The sequence below is a fragment of the Oryx dammah genome, unplaced genomic scaffold, assembly GCF_014754425.2.
Source record: "Oryx dammah isolate SB20612 unplaced genomic scaffold, SCBI_Odam_1.1 HiC_scaffold_23, whole genome shotgun sequence".
NCBI classification, from domain to species: Eukaryota; Metazoa; Chordata; class Mammalia; order Artiodactyla; family Bovidae; genus Oryx; species Oryx dammah.
This window is the reverse complement of record NW_024070207.1, coordinates 118373532-118378908: the sequence shown is the minus strand read 5'-3', so window position 1 is coordinate 118378908 and position 5377 is coordinate 118373532. Positions and strand designations below refer to the sequence as shown.

General features: G+C 40.8%; 1 pseudogene; it reads right to left on the bottom strand.

The window, feature by feature from the left end:
- Positions 1–3745: 3745 nt before the first annotated feature.
- LOC120882551 lies at positions 3746–4374 on the bottom strand (annotated as a pseudogene).
- Positions 4375–5377: the final 1003 nt, after the last annotated feature.

Here is a 5377-nt window from a genome sequence, read left to right as displayed (position 1 = left end):
TGACCCCATGGACTGCAGCTTGCCAGGCTTCCCTGTCCATCATCACCTCCTGGAGCTATCGAGTCGGCGATGCCATCCAACCATCTCATTCTCTGTCATCCCCTTCTCCTCCTGCCTTCAATCTTTCCCAGCATCAGGATCTTTTCCAATGAGTCAGTTCTTTGCATCGGGTGACCAAAGTATTCGAGCTTCAATCATTTCAGTGAATATTTCAGCATCAGTCGTTTCAGTGAATATTTAGGACTGATTTCCTTCAGGGTTGACTGGTTTGATCTCCTTGTAGCCCAAGGGACTCTCAAGAGTTTTCTCCAACACCACAGTTCAAAAACATCAATTCTTTGGCCCTCAGCTTTCTATATGGTGCAACTCTCATCTCACATCCATACATGACCACTGGAAAAACCATAGCTTTGACTAGACTGACCTTTGTCAGCAAACTAATGTCTCTGCTTTTTAATATGCTGTCTAGGTTGGTCATAACTTTTCTTCCAAGGAGCAAACATCTTTTAATTTTATGGCTACACTCACCATCTGCAGTGATTTTGGAGCCCAAGAAAATAGTTTGTCACTGTTTCCATTGTTTCCTCATCTATTTGCCATGAAGTGATGGGACTGGATACCATGATCCTAGTTTTCTGAATGTTGAGTTTTAAGCCAGCTTTTTCACTCTCCTCTTTCACTTTCATCAAGAGTCTCTTTAGTTCCTCTTCGCTTTCTGCCATAAGAGTGGTGTCATCTGCATATCTGAGGTTATTGATATTTCTCCCAGCAATCTTGATTCCAGCTTGTGCTTCATCCAGCGCAGCATTTTGTGTGATGTACTCTGCGTATAAATTAAATAAGCAGGGTGACAATATACAGCCTTGACATACTCCTCTCCCTATTTGGACCCAGGCTGTTGTTCCATGCCCGGTTCTAACTGTTGCTTCTTGACCTGCATACAGATTTCTCAAGAGGCAGGTAAGGTGGTCTGGTATTCCTATCTCTTTAAGAATTTTTCACAGTTTTTGTGATCTACACAGTCAAAGGCTTTAGTGTAATCAATAAAGCAGAAGTAGATGTTTTTCTAGTATTCTCTTGCTTTTTGATGATCAAACAGATGTTGGCAATTTGATCTCTAGTTCCTCTGCCTTTTCTAAATCCAGCTTGAACATCTGGAAGGTCATGGTTCATGTACTGTTGAAGCCTGGCTTGGAGAATTTTGAGCATTACTTTGCTACCATGTGAGATGAGTGAAATTGTGTGGTAGTTTGAACATTCTTTGGCATTGCCTTTCTTTGGGATTGGAATGAAAACTGACCTTTTCCAGTCCTGTGGCCACTGCTGAGTTTTCCAAATTTGCTGGCATTTTGATTGCAGCACTTTCATAGCATCGTCTTTCAGGATTTGAAATAGCTCAACTGGAATTCCATCACCTCCACTAGCTTTGTTCGTAGTAATGCTTCTTAAGGTCCACTTGACTTCTCACTCCAGGATGTCTGGCTGTAGGTGAGTGATCACACCGTTGTGGTTATCTGGGTCATGAAGATCTTTTTTGTATAGTTCTTCTGTGTGTATTCTTGCCACCTCTTCTTAATATCTTCTGCTTCTGTTAGGTCCATACCATTTCTGTTCTTTATTGTGCCCATCTTTGCGTGAAATGTTCCCTTGGTATCTCTAATTTTCTTGAAGAGATCTCTAGTCTTTCTCATTCTATTGTTTTCCTCTATTTCTTTGCATTGATCACTGAGGAAGGTTTTCTTACCTCTCCTTGCTATTCTTTGGAACTCTGCATTCAAATGGGTATATCTTTCCTTTTCTCCTTTGCCTTTCGCCTCTCTTCTTTTCTCAGGTTATTTGTAAGGCCTCGTCAGACAACCATTTTGCCTTCTTGCATTTCTTTTTCTTGGAGATGATCTTGATCCCTGTCTCCCGTACAATGTCATGAACCTCCGTCCATAGTTCTTCAGGCACTGTATCATATCTAATTCCTTGAGTCTTTTTGTCACTTCCACTGTATAATTGTAAGGGATTTGATTTAGGTCATACCTGAATGGTCTAGTGGTTTTCCCTATTTTCTTCAATTTAAGTCTGAATTGTGCATTAAGGAATTCATGAACTGAGCCACAGTCAGCTCCTGGTCTTGTTTTTGTTGACTGTATAGCACTTCTCCATCTTCAGCTTCAAAGAATATAATCAATCTGATTTCGTTGTTGACCATTTGTTGATGTCCATATGTAGAGTCCTCTCCTGTGCTGTTGGAAGAAGTTGTTTGCTATGACCAGTGTGTGCTCTTGGCAGGGCCTTTGCCCTGCTTCATTTTGTACTCCAAGGCCAAATTTTCCTGTTTCCAGGTATCTCTCTTTTTTTTTTTAAATTAATTAATTAATTAATTTTTTATTTTACTTTACAATTCTGTATTGGTTTTGCCATACATTGACATGAATCCACCACGGGTGTACATGCGTTCCCAAACGTGAACCCCCCTCCCACCCCCCTCCCCACAACATCTCTCTGGGTCATCCCCGTGTACCAGCCCCAAGCGTGCCGTATCCTGCATCGGACATAGACTGGCAATTCGATTCTTACATGATATTATACATGTTTCAATGCCATTCTCCCAAATCATCTCACCCTCTCCCTCTCGCTCTGAGTCCAAAAGTCCGCTATACACATCTGTGTCTTTTTTGCTGTCCTGCATACAGGGTCATCATTGCCATCTTTCTAAATTCCATATATATGTGTTAGTATACTGTATTGGTGTTTTTCTTTCTGGCTTACTTCACTCTGTATAATCGGCTCCAGTTTCATCCATCTCATCAGAACTGATTCAAATGCATTCTTTTTAACAGCTGAGTAATACTCCATTGTTTCCAGGTATCTCTTGACTTCCTACTTTTGCATTCCAGTCCCCTATGATGAAAAGGACATCATTTTTTGGTGTTAGTTCTAGAAGGTCTTGTAGATCTTCATAGAACCATTCAACTTCAGCTTCTTCAGCATTACTTGTTGGGGCATAGACTTGGATTACTGTGATATTGAATGGTTTGCCTTGAAAACGAGTAGAAATCATTCTCTCGTTTTTGAAATTGCACCCAAGTACTGCATTTTGGATTCTTGTTGACTATGATGGCTACTCCATTTCTTCTAAGGGATTCTTGCCCATAGTAGTAGATATAATGGTCATCTGAATTAAATTTGCCCATTCCTATCCATTTTAGTTCACTGATTCCTGAAATGTAGATGTTCACTCTTGCCATCTCCTGTTTGACCACTTCTGAGTTGCCTTGATTCATGGACTTGACATTCCAGGTTCCTATGCAATATTGTTTTTTACAGCATTGGAATTTATTTTCATCACCAGTCACATCCACAACTGGGTGTTGTTTTTGCTTTGGCTCCATCTCGTCGTTCTTTCTGAAGTTATTTCTCCACTGATCTCCAGTAGCATATTGGGCAATTACTGACCGGGGCGTTCATCTTTCAGTGTCATATCTTTTTGCCTTTTCATACTGTTCATGAGATTCCCAATGCAGGAATATTGAAGTGGTTTGCCATTCCCGTCTCCAGTGGACCAGTTTTGTCAGAACTCTCCATGTTCTGGACCATGAGTCATCCATCTTGGGTGGCCTACATGGCATGGCTCATAGTTTCATTGAGACATAGTTTCATTTGAGATGCTACATGTATGAAAATATTTTTAAACTACCCTCAAAACATATTGATAATATGGTTGTATTTAAAGTTCTATATTGAAACTATTTTTTTTAAGCAAAGTCTTTATTTTCAAGAAAAAAGTACATTCTCATCTCCTGTTCTTGGCATAAGTTTTAATTACTTCCAGTGGAACCAAAGCGTCCTGAACCCCTTTCAGTGCCATCTAAAATTTGAACTTCCTCTATTTCTGGGTAAAATATCCATTCACAAATGAGCTGTGCAATTCGATCACCCTTTTTGACTTGAAACTTCTCTTTGCCAAAATTAAACAGGACAACACCAACATTTCCTCTATAATCTTCATCTATGACACCAGCTCCTACATCTATGAAGTGTTTTGCTGCCAAGCCAGAACGAGGAGCCACTCTTCCATAGCACCCAGAAGGAAGGGCTATCTGAATGTCAGTTTTCACAAGCACTTTCTTCATCGGTGGTACTGTGTAATCATAGGCACTGTACAGGTCGTAGCCCTCGGTGCGCGCAGACCCCTTGGTGGGGGCTGGGGCGTGCTCTGAGAGCCGGGCAAAGCGGAGACGCATATCTCCCGCCTCCGTGGCCCGGGCCGCTTGCTGGGGGAGACGACTTGTGCCTCTTGAGAGCAGGGCATGGCAGCGTAGAACGTAGGCACAAGAGGGAGCAGGGGGAACAAGAGAGAGAGCGCGCGCGGATGAGTTCTCTGAAACTATTTCTTTAAGGAAGTTTGATAGCATCACTCCATTTCCTTCTAGCTAGTCTATTGCTTTTATTTGTGAGCTGTTTTTTTCTCTTGGAAGACTTTAGAATCTCTTTATACCCAGTGTTCTGAAATTTTAGAATAATACCTTAGCAAGGGCATGGTGCTGGGTTGGCCCCTTATTCTGTTCTGGGAAATTAAAAAAATTTTTTAATTGTTTCCTCCTGTCTATTTTCTTGTCTTTCTTTCTAGAACCCTTACAATTCAATCTTGAACCTCATGGATTGATTCTTTGAATTTCTTACTCTTATTTTCTTATAATACTTTCCATTTCTTTCTTTTTCTGTCTATTCTACTGTCAACTTAAAAAAAATGCATAACGTTAAAGTTGCTAGTTGAGTTTTATTTGAGGCAAAATGAGGACTGCAGCCTGGGAGAGAACATCTCACATAGCTCTGAGAAATTGCTCCAAAGAGGTGGGACAGGGGTGGGGGTGGGGGGAAGTCAGTATATATGTGATCTTGGTGAAAGGGGAATATGTGCAATCAAGCATATATTTTTCCAGAAAGTTTCTATGAGTCTTGTGAAGCCTTCACTAGTCAGGAAAGATTTTAGTGCTTTTCTTCACTGATCACCGGGAAGGATTTTAGTGCTTTTCTAGATATGAGGAGATACAAGAATTGGGCTCATAAAATCAGCTTCTGAAAATATCTAACTATCTGAAGACCTGTTCTGCTATTTCCCTTCTCCCCTCCCCCCCACTCCCTCAGCCAGCACAGAGTTCCTCATTTCTTCTCTTCACCCTGAACTCCTTTCAGGGGATGTTGAAAATCAGCAGCTCCATCTGCATGTGATTTAATCCTTGTAGAGGTAGATAGCAAGTGCCACTTCGTAGCTGACAAAACTTTCTATAGTTTCTTCAGCTTTATCTTACCACTCCTCTATTGACTTATTTTCTGTTATATTTTAATTTTCAAAGCTCTTTATATTCTTGGGTTGTTTGTTTTC